Consider the following 11,354-nt stretch of genomic DNA (forward strand, 5'->3'; position numbering starts at 1 on the left):
GAAGTATTTAAGGTTATTATCTAATCAATTATGTGTTTGCATCATTTTTATCGTATATATATATGAATTAATACCCATGGACTGAAAATTCACAAAAACGTGGAAAACGGCAAAATATTGCCTAATTCGATGATATTTTGTTTAAATCACATGAAGGAAAAGGAGATGATAAACGTCAAAATATTGCTATATTCGATGATTTTTCGTACGAAACAAAATGCAAGAAAACTTGCTTAAAATGCAATATTATGCGAAATTCTGAGATTTGAAGGCCAAATCACATATCGTGATACTACATGAAATAGTATCGAAATATTGGTAAAAATGAATATATTTACGTAATATCAAACTACATGAAAAACGTGAAAAAAGTCACTATATAACCATATTTGAGGATTTTAACTTCAAATCATAGAGCGAGGTTTCGTATTATTTAGATCCAAGAAAAGACATATGACAATGTTGTATCCAATACAAATGATAAAAAACAATGTGTTTTCATTAGAATTAACTATAATGTTCTTGATTTTCCGTTTATATTAACGATGATTGAAAATGAAGTATTTAAGGTTATTATCTAATCAATTATGTGTTTGCATCATTTTTATCGTATATATATGAATTAAAACCCATGGACTGAAAATTCACAAAAACGTGGAAAACGGCAAAATATTGCCTAATTCGATGATATTTTGTTTAAATCACATGAAGGAAAAGGAGATGATAAACGTCAAAATATTGCTATATTCGATGATTTTTCGTACGAAACAAAATGCAAGAAAACTTGCTTAAAATGCAATATTATGCGAAATTCTGAGATTTGAAGGCCAAATCACATATCGTAATACTACATGAAATAGTATCGAAATATTGGTAAAAATGAATATATTTACGTAATATCAAACTACATGAAAAACGTGAAAAGTCACTATATAACCATATTTGAGGATTTTAACTTCAAATCATAGAGCGAGGTTTCGTATTATTTAGATCCAAGAAAAGACATATGACAACGTTGTTTCCAATACAAATGATAAAAAACAATGTGTTTTCATTAGAATTAACTATAATGTTCTTGATTTTCCGTTTATATTAACGATGGAAGATGTACACGTAAAACCGCTCTAATCCGGCTGAAACGTCGATATATGCAATAAAAACCGAACTTCTCCCCTTTTCAATATCTTACTCAGTATTTTAACGAGAAACAAATAGATGATTGAAAATGAAGTATTTAAGGTTATTATCTAATCAATTATGTGTTTGCATAATTTTTATCGTATATATATGAATTAAAACCCATGGACAGAAAATTCACAAAAACGTGTAAAACGGCAAAATATTGCCTAATTCGATGATATTTTGTTTAAATCACATGAAGGAAAAGGAGATGATAAACGTCAAAATATTGCTATATTCGATGATTTTTCGTACGAAACAAAATGCAAGAAAACTTGCTTAAAATGCAATATTATGCGAAATTCTGAGATTTCAAGGCCAAATCACATATCGTGATACTACATGAAATAGTATCGAAATATTGGTAAAAATGAATATATTTACGTAATATCAAACTACATGAAAAACGTGCAAAAAAGTCACTATATAACCATATTTGAGGATTTTAACTTCAAATCATAGAGCGAGGTTTCGTATTATTTAGATCCAAGAAAAGACATATGACAATGTTGTTTCCAATACAAATGATAAAAAACAATGTGTTTTCATTAGAATTAACTATAATGTTCTTGATTTTCCGTTTATATTATCGATGGAAGATGTACACGTAAAACCGCTCTAATCCGGCTGAAACGTCGATATATGCAATAAAAACCGAACTTCTCCCCTTATCAATATCTTACTCAGTATTTTAACGAGAAACAAATAGATGATTGAAAATGAAGTATTTAAGGTTATTATCTAATCAATTATGTGTTTCCATCATTTTTATCGTATATATATATGAATTAATACCCATGGACGGAAAATTCACAAAAACGTGGAAAACGGCAAAATATTGCCTAATTCGATGATATTTTGTTTAAATCACATGAAGGAAAAGGAGATGATAAACGTCAAAATATTGCTATATTCGATGATTTTTCGTACGAAACAGAATGCAAGAAAACTTGCTTAAAATGCAATATTATGCGAAATTCTGAGATTTGAAGGCCAAATCACATATCGTGATACTACATGAAACTAGTATCGAAATATTGGTAAAAATGAATATATTTACGTAATATCAAACTACATGAAAAACGTGAAAAAGTCACTATATAACCATATTTGAGGATTTTAACTTCAAATCATAGAGCGAGGTTTCGTATTATTTAGATCCAAGAAATGACAATGATATGACAGAAATGATATGACAATGTTGTTTCCAATACAAATGATAAAAAACAATGTGTTTTCATTAGAATTAACTATAATGTTCTTGATTTTCCGTTTATATTAACGATGGAAGATGTACACGTAAAACCGCTCTAATCCGGCTGAAACGTCGATATATGCAATAAAAACCGAACTTCTCCCCTTTTCAATATCTTACTCAGTATTTTAACGAGAAACAAATAGATGATTGAAAATGAAGTATTTAAGGTTATTATCTAATCAATTATGTGTTTGCATCATTTTTATCGTATATATATGAATTAAAACCCATGGACTGAAAATTCACAAAAACGTGGAAAACGGCAAAATATTGCCTAATTCGATGATATTTTGTTTAAATCACATGAAGGAAAAGGAGATGATAAACGTCAAAATATTGCTATATTCGATGATTTTTCGTACGAAACAAAATGCAAGAAAACTTGCTTAAAATGCAATATTATGCGAAATTCTGAGATTTGAAGGCCAAATCACATATCGTGATACTACATGAAATAGTATCGAAATATTGGTAAAAATGAATATATTTACGTAATATGAACTACATGAAAACGTGAAAAAAGTCACTATATAACCATATTTGAGGATTTTAACTTCAAATCATAGAGCGAGGTTGCGTATTATTTAGATCCAAGAAAAGACATATGACAATGTTGTTTCCAATACAAATGATAAAAAACAATGTGTTTTCATTAGAATTAACTATAATGTTCTTGATTTTCCGTTTATATTAACGATGGAAGATGTACACGTAAAACCGCTCTAATCCGGCTGAAACGTCGATATATGCAATAAAAACCGAACTTCTCCCCTTTTCAATATCTTACTCAGTATTTTAACGAGAAACAAATAGATGATTGAAAATGAAGTATTTAAGGTTATTATCTAATCAATTATGTGTTTGCATCATTTTTATCGTATATATATGAATTAAAACCCATGGACTGAAAATTCACAAAAACGTGGAAAACGGCAAAATATTGCCTAATTCGATGATATTTTGTTTAAATCACATGAAGGAAAAGGAGGTGATAAACGTCAAAATATTGCTATATTCGATGATTTTTCGTACGAAACAAAATGCAAGAAAACTTGCTTAAAATGCAATATTATGCGAAATTCTGAGATTTGAAGGCCAAATCACATATCGTGATACTACATGAAATAGTATCGAAATATTGGTAAAAATGAATATATTTACGTAATATCAAACTACATGAAAAACGTGAAAAAGTCACTATATAACCATATTTGAGGATTTTAACTTCAAATCATAGAGCGAGGTTTCGTATTATTTAGATCCAAGAAAAGACATATGACAACGTTGTTTCCAATACAAATGATAAAAAACAATGTGTTTTCATTAGAATTAACTATAATGTTCTTGATTTTCCGTTTATATTAACGATGGAAGATGTACACGTAAAACCGCTCTAATCCGGCTGAAACGTCGATATATGCAATAAAAACAGAACTTCTCCCCTTTTCAATATCTTACTCAGTATTTTAACGAGAAACAAATAGATGATTGAAAATGAAGTATTTAAGGTTATTATCTAATCAATTATGTGTTTGCATCATTTTTATCGTATATATATATGAATTAATACCCATGGACTGAAAATTCACAAAAACGTGGAAAACGGCAAAATATTGCCTAATTCGATGATATTTTGTTTAAATCACATGAAGGAAAAGGAGATGATAAACGTCAAAATATTGCTATATTCGATGATTTTTCGTACGAAACAAAATGCAAGAAAACTTGCTTAAAATGCAATATTATGCGAAATTCTGAGATTTGAAGGCCAAATCACATATCGTGATACTACATGAAATAGTATCGAAATATTGGTAAAAATGAATATATTTACGTAATATGAACTACATGAAAACGTGAAAAAAGTCACTATATAACCATATTTGAGGATTTTAACTTCAAATCATAGAGCGAGGTTGCGTATTATTTAGATCCAAGAAAAGACATATGACAATGTTGTTTCCAATACAAATGATAAAAAACAATGTGTTTTCATTAGAATTAACTATAATGTTCTTGATTTTCCGTTTATATTAACGATGGAAGATGTACACGTAAAACCGCTCTAATCCGGCTGAAACGTCGATATATGCAATAAAAACCGAACTTCTCCCCTTTTCAATATCTTACTCAGTATTTTAACGAGAAACAAATAGATGATTGAAAATGAAGTATTTAAGGTTATTATCTAATCAATTATGTGTTTGCATCATTTTTATCGTATATATATGAATTAAAACCCATGGACTGAAAATTCACAAAAACGTGGAAAACGGCAAAATATTGCCTAATTCGATGATATTTTGTTTAAATCACATGAAGGAAAAGGAGGTGATAAACGTCAAAATATTGCTATATTCGATGATTTTTCGTACGAAACAAAATGCAAGAAAACTTGCTTAAAATGCAATATTATGCGAAATTCTGAGATTTGAAGGCCAAATCACATATCGTGATACTACATGAAATAGTATCGAAATATTGGTAAAAATGAATATATTTACGTAATATCAAACTACATGAAAAACGTGAAAAGTCACTATATAACCATATTTGAGGATTTTAACTTCAAATCATAGAGCGAGGTTTCGTATTATTTAGATCCAAGAAAAGACATATGACAACGTTGTTTCCAATACAAATGATAAAAAACAATGTGTTTTCATTAGAATTAACTATAATGTTCTTGATTTTCCGTTTATATTAACGATGGAAGATGTACACGTAAAACCGCTCTAATCCGGCTGAAACGTCGATATATGCAATAAAAACAGAACTTCTCCCCTTTTCAATATCTTACTCAGTATTTTAACGAGAAACAAATAGATGATTGAAAATGAAGTATTTAAGGTTATTATCTAATCAATTATGTGTTTGCATCATTTTTATCGTATATATATATGAATTAATACCCATGGACTGAAAATTCACAAAAACGTGGAAAACGGCAAAATATTGCCTAATTCGATGATATTTTGTTTAAATCACATGAAGGAAAAGGAGATGATAAACGTCAAAATATTGCTATATTCGATGATTTTTCGTACGAAACAAAATGCAAGAAAACTTGCTTAAAATGCAATATTATGCGAAATTCTGAGATTTGAAGGCCAAATCACATATCGTGATACTACATGAAATAGTATCGAAATATTGGTAAAAATGAATATATTTACGTAATATCAAACTACATGAAAAACGTGAAAAAAGTCACTATATAACCATATTTGAGGATTTTAACTTCAAATCATAGAGCGAGGTTTCGTATTATTTAGATCCAAGAAAAGACATATGACAATGTTGTTTCCAATACAAATGATAAAAAACAATGTGTTTTCATTAGAATTAACTATAATGTTCTTGATTTTCCGTTTATATTAACGATGGAAGATGTACACGTAAAACCGCTCTAATCCGGCTGAAACGTCGATATATGCAATAAAAACCGAACTTCTCCCCTTTTCAATATCTTACTCAGTATTTAAACGAGAAAGAAATAGATGATTGAAAATGAAGTATTTAAGGTTATTATCTAATCAATTATGTGTTTGCATCATTTTTATCGTATATATATGAATTAAAACCCATGGACTGAAAATTCACAAAAACGTGGAAAACGGCAAAATATTGCCTAATTCGATGATATTTTGTTTAAATCACATGAAGGAAAAGGAGATGATAAACGTCAAAATATTGCTATATTCGATGATTTTTCGTACGAAACAAAATGCAAGAAAACTTGCTTAAAATGCAATATTATGCGAAATTCTGAGATTTGAAGGCCAAATCACATATCGTGATACTACATGAAATAGTATCGAAATATTGGTAAAAATGAATATATTTACGTAATATCAAACTACATGAAAAACGTGAAAAGTCACTATATAACCATATTTGAGGATTTTAACTTCAAATCATAGAGCGAGGTTTCGTATTATTTAGATCCAAGAAAAGACATATGACAACGTTGTTTCCAATACAAATGATAAAAAACAATGTGTTTTCATTAGAATTAACTATAATGTTCTTGATTTTCCGTTTATATTAACGATGGAAGATGTACACGTAAAACCGCTCTAATCCGGCTGAAACGTCGATATATGCAATAAAAACAGAACTTCTCCCCTTTTCAATATCTTACTCAGTATTTTAACGAGAAACAAATAGATGATTGAAAATGAAGTATTTAAGGTTATTATCTAATCAATTATGTGTTTGCATAATTTTTATCGTATATATATGAATTAAAACCCATGGACAGAAAATTCACAAAAACGTGGAAAACGGCAAAATATTGCCTAATTCGATGATATTTTGTTTAAATCACATGAAGGAAAAGGAGATGATAAACGTCAAAATATTGCTATATTCGATGATTTTTCGTACGAAACAAAATGCAAGAAAACTTGCTTAAAATGCAATATTATGCGAAATTCTGAGATTTCAAGGCCAAATCACATATCGTGATACTACATGAAATAGTATCGAAATATTGGTAAAAATGAATATATTTACGTAATATCAAACTACATGAAAAACGTGAAAAAAGTCACTATATAACCATATTTGAGGATTTTAACTTCAAATCATAGAGCGAGGTTTCGTATTATTTAGATCCAAGAAAAGACATATGACAATGTTGTTTCCAATACAAATGATAAAAAACAATGTGTTTTCATTAGAATTAACTATAATGTTCTTGATTTTCCGTTTATATTATCGATGGAAGATGTACACGTAAAACCGCTCTAATCCGGCTGAAACGTCGATATATGCAATAAAAACCGAACTTCTCCCCTTATCAATATCTTACTCAGTATTTTAACGAGAAACAAATAGATGATTGAAAATGAAGTATTTAAGGTTATTATCTAATCAATTATGTGTTTCCATCATTTTTATCGTATATATATATGAATTAATACCCATGGACGGAAAATTCACAAAAACGTGGAAAACGGCAAAATATTGCCTAATTCGATGATATTTTGTTTAAATCACATGAAGGAAAAGGAGATGATAAACGTCAAAATATTGCTATATTCGATGATTTTTCGTACGAAACAGAATGCAAGAAAACTTGCTTAAAATGCAATATTATGCGAAATTCTGAGATTTGAAGGCCAAATCACATATCGTGATACTACATGAAATAGTATCGAAATATTGGTAAAAATGAATATATTTACGTAATATGAAACTACATGAAAACGTGAAAAAAGTCACTATATAACCATATTTGAGGATTTTAACTTCAAATCATAGAGCGAGGTTGCGTATTATTTAGATCCAAGAAAAGACATATGACAATGTTGTTTCCAATACAAATGATAAAAAACAATGTGTTTTCATTAGAATTAACTATAATGTTCTTGATTTTCCGTTTATATTAACGATGGAAGATGTACACGTAAAACCGCTCTAATCCGGCTGAAACGTCGATATATGCAATAAAAACCGAACTTCTCCCCTTTTCAATATCTTACTCAGTATTTTAACGAGAAACAAATAGATGATTGAAAATGAAGTATTTAAGGTTATTATCTAATCAATTATGTGTTTGCATCATTTTTATCGTATATATATGAATTAAAACCCATGGACTGAAAATTCACAAAAACGTGGAAAACGGCAAAATATTGCCTAATTCGATGATATTTTGTTTAAATCACATGAAGGAAAAGGAGATGATAAACGTCAAAATATTGCTATATTCGATGATTTTTCGTACGAAACAAAATGCAAGAAAACTTGCTTAAAATGCAATATTATGCGAAATTCTGAGATTTGAAGGCCAAATCACATATCGTGATACTACATGAAATAGTATCGAAATATTGGTAAAAATGAATATATTTACGTAATATCAAACTACATGAAAAACGTGAAAAAAGTCACTATATAACCATATTTGAGGATTTTAACTTCAAATCATAGAGCGAGGTTTCGTATTATTTAGATCCAAGAAAAGACATATGACAATGTTGTTTCCAATACAAATGATAAAAAACAATGTGTTTTCATTAGAATTAACTATAATGTTCTTGATTTTCCGTTTATATTAACGATGGAAGATGTACACGTAAAACCGCTCTAATCCGGCTGAAACGTCGATATATGCAATAAAAACCGAACTTCTCCCCTTTTCAATATCTTACTCAGTATTTAACGAGAAACAAATAGATGATTGAAAATGAAGTATTTAAGGTTATTATCTAATCAATTATGTGTTTGCATCATTTTTATCGTATATATATGAATTAAAACCCATGGACTGAAAATTCACAAAAACGTGGAAAACGGCAAAATATTGCCTAATTCGATGATATTTTGTTTAAATCACATGAAGGAAAAGGAGATGATAAACGTCAAAATATTGCTATATTCGATGATTTTTCGTACGAAACAAAATGCAAGAAAACTTGCTTAAAATGCAATATTATGCGAAATTCTGAGATTTGAAGGCCAAATCACATATCGTGATACTACATGAAATAGTATCGAAATATTGGTAAAAATGAATATATTTACGTAATATCAAACTACATGAAAAACGTGAAAAAGTCACTATATAACCATATTTGAGGATTTTAACTTCAAATCATAGAGCGAGGTTTCGTATTATTTAGATCCAAGAAAAGACATATGACAACGTTGTTTCCAATACAAATGATAAAAAACAATGTGTTTTCATTAGAATTAACTATAATGTTCTTGATTTTCCGTTTATATTAACGATGGAAGATGTACACGTAAAACCGCTCTAATCCGGCTGAAACGTCGATATATGCAATAAAAACAGAACTTCTCCCCTTTTCAATATCTTACTCAGTATTTTAACGAGAAACAAATAGATGATTGAAAATGAAGTATTTAAGGTTATTATCTAATCAATTATGTGTTTGCATAATTTTTATCGTATATATATGAATTAAAACCCATGGACAGAAAATTCACAAAAACGTGGAAAACGGCAAAATATTGCCTAATTCGATGATATTTTGTTTAAATCACATGAAGGAAAAGGAGATGATAAACGTCAAAATATTGCTATATTCGATGATTTTTCGTACGAAACAAAATGCAAGAAAACTTGCTTAAAATGCAATATTATGCGAAATTCTGAGATTTCAAGGCCAAATCACATATCGTGATACTACATGAAATAGTATCGAAATATTGGTAAAAATGAATATATTTACGTAATATCAAACTACATGAAAAACGTGAAAAAAGTCACTATATAACCATATTTGAGGATTTTAACTTCAAATCATAGAGCGAGGTTTCGTATTATTTAGATCCAAGAAAAGACATATGACAATGTTGTTTCCAATACAAATGATAAAAAACAATGTGTTTTCATTAGAATTAACTATAATGTTCTTGATTTTCCGTTTATATTATCGATGGAAGATGTACACGTAAAACCGCTCTAATCCGGCTGAAACGTCGATATATGCAATAAAAACCGAACTTCTCCCCTTATCAATATCTTACTCAGTATTTTAACGAGAAACAAATAGATGATTGAAAATGAAGTATTTAAGGTTATTATCTAATCAATTATGTGTTTCCATCATTTTTATCGTATATATATATGAATTAATACCCATGGACGGAAAATTCACAAAAACGTGGAAAACGGCAAAATATTGCCTAATTCGATGATATTTTGTTTAAATCACATGAAGGAAAAGGAGATGATAAACGTCAAAATATTGCTATATTCGATGATTTTTCGTACGAAACAGAATGCAAGAAAACTTGCTTAAAATGCAATATTATGCGAAATTCTGAGATTTGAAGGCCAAATCACATATCGTGATACTACATGAAATAGTATCGAAATATTGGTAAAAATGAATATATTTACGTAATATGAACTACATGAAAACGTGAAAAAAGTCACTATATAACCATATTTGAGGATTTTAACTTCAAATCATAGAGCGAGGTTGCGTATTATTTAGATCCAAGAAAAGACATATGACAATGTTGTTTCCAATACAAATGATAAAAAACAATGTGTTTTCATTAGAATTAACTATAATGTTCTTGATTTTCCGTTTATATTAACGATGGAAGATGTACACGTAAAACCGCTCTAATCCGGCTGAAACGTCGATATATGCAATAAAAACCGAACTTCTCCCCTTTTCAATATCTTACTCAGTATTTTAACGAGAAACAAATAGATGATTGAAAATGAAGTATTTAAGGTTATTATCTAATCAATTATGTGTTTGCATCATTTTTATCGTATATATATGAATTAAAACCCATGGACTGAAAATTCACAAAAACGTGGAAAACGGCAAAATATTGCCTAATTCGATGATATTTTGTTTAAATCACATGAAGGAAAAGGAGGTGATAAACGTCAAAATATTGCTATATTCGATGATTTTTCGTACGAAACAAAATGCAAGAAAACTTGCTTAAAATGCAATATTATGCGAAATTCTGAGATTTGAAGGCCAAATCACATATCGTGATACTACATGAAATAGTATCGAAATATTGGTAAAAATGAATATATTTACGTAATATCAAACTACATGAAAAACGTGAAAAGTCACTATATAACCATATTTGAGGATTTTAACTTCAAATCATAGAGCGAGGTTTCGTATTATTTAGATCCAAGAAAAGACATATGACAACGTTGTTTCCAATACAAATGATAAAAAACAATGTGTTTTCATTAGAATTAACTATAATGTTCTTGATTTTCCGTTTATATTAACGATGGGAAGATGTACACGTAAAACCGCTCTAATCCGGCTGAAACGTCGATATATGCAATAAAAACAGAACTTCTCCCCTTTTCAATATCTTACTCAGTATTTTAACGAGAAACAAATAGATGATTGAAAATGAAGTATTTAAGGTTATTATCTAATCAATTATG

This window comes from Procambarus clarkii, chromosome 71 (genome assembly GCF_040958095.1).
Source record: "Procambarus clarkii isolate CNS0578487 chromosome 71, FALCON_Pclarkii_2.0, whole genome shotgun sequence".
In the NCBI taxonomy this organism is placed as follows: domain Eukaryota; kingdom Metazoa; phylum Arthropoda; class Malacostraca; order Decapoda; family Cambaridae; genus Procambarus; species Procambarus clarkii.